Below are 1,652 nucleotides of genomic sequence, written 5' to 3'. Positions count from 1 at the left end.
TACCCCACCCACTCTGGGCAGCTTCCAACTTATATAAAACATAACAAAACATTAAACATTTTAAAACTTCCCTATACAGGACTGCCTTCAGATTTATTCTAAAGTTTGTGTGGTTCCTTATCTCCCTGGCTTGGGGGTCGCATAAAAGCTCTTTACATGCAGGGTAACCCCAAGCAGACCTGGCACAAGAAGAGCTTTTGTCTCCACCTTGCTTGGATTTAACTTACTCAATTTCAACCAGCCCGCTTTCAACCACATATGGTTGAAATCACACAATTAAGTCGCACATAAGCTGTAATCATACTGGATATTATTTAAGACTATCAAATACTCAAAAAGTAATCATCAGTTTGGTCCAATGATCATCAGTTGGGAAATGCCTGGGCCAAGAAGGAGATGTGTTTAGTAACTTTCTGAAACATGCTATATAGGTAAAACCTCATGAATGCCAGAGCAGAGAACATTCCAGAGATAGGGGGCCACCACAGAGAAAGCCCTGCTTCCATATTGCCTGCAGGGAACAGCCTGCATGCCGTAGCAAGGTCAGCAGAGCCTCCTCGGATTATCTCGGTGATTGCACAGGTATGTATCAGGGAAGGGAATCTGCTAGAAGGTACCTATTCTGTGCAATTGGTATCTCTCTCTGTGTGGGCGATATGATTTTGCCCCTTCCTCTGGGTTGATGTCTGTCTCCCTGGAGGGGGTTATGGCACACCGGCAGTGCATCATAAGGACGCCACAGGTTTGAAGTCCTGTAATAGCACCTCTGCAAGCAAACTCAACAAAGCTTTGATGTATTGTGATGATGCATTATTGGGACAATGGCAGTTTGATGCATTGCATTAAAGCATCATCAGAACAAAGGCACTTTGATATATTGTGGAAGCGTCTTGGCGTATTATCTTCCTCTGCTGCCGACGGGATGGCCTCTTAATGTATTTTCAATAATACATCATTATAGAGACAGACAGTGCTTAATTTCTACGAGAGCGGCTGGAATTGAGTCTCCTGGAACAGAGTCGAATAGTGTTCTCCAAAATAATGCTCCTCTGATTCATTTCAGAGACACTTGTGCAAGAGGACTTTCTGATGGTTTTGCCCCCTTAATAAAGGGGTGGGGGACCTTTTGGCTCTGGGGGGCAGTTCTTTATCTGCCCCCGCCCTGTGCACCAACTTTTACTTATAAAGTCCTAAATGGCTTGCACCCAGGCTCCCTGAAATTTCATATCTCCCTATACAAACCTGCCCAGGTGTTAAGAGCCCCAGGTGAGCACCTTCTCTTGGTCCCATCACCATCAGAGGCATGGTTGGTGGTGACATGAGAGAGGGCCTTTTCTGTGTCTGCTCCTATGTTATGGAACTGAAGGAGCATACCTGAAGGAGTGTCTCCACCCCCATCGTTCTGCCCGAACGCTGAGGTCCAGCGCCAAGGGCCTTCTGGCGGTTCCCTCATTGCGAGAAGCAAAGCTACATGGAACCAGGCAGAGGGCCTTCTCGGTAGTGGCGCCCGCCCTGTGGAACGCCCTCCCATCAGATGTCAAAGCGATACACAACTACCTGACATTCAGAAGACATCTTAAGGCAGCCTTGTTCAGGGAAGTTTATAATGTGTGATATTTTAGTGTATTTTTGGTTTCTATGGAAGCCGCCCA

The sequence above is a fragment of the Podarcis melisellensis genome (assembly GCF_964234715.1).
Source record: "Podarcis melisellensis genome assembly, chromosome: 14".
Taxonomy (NCBI): Eukaryota; Metazoa; Chordata; class Lepidosauria; order Squamata; family Lacertidae; genus Podarcis; species Podarcis melisellensis.
The sequence above is the reverse complement of the archived record's forward strand: the minus strand, read 5'-3'. Positions refer to the sequence as shown.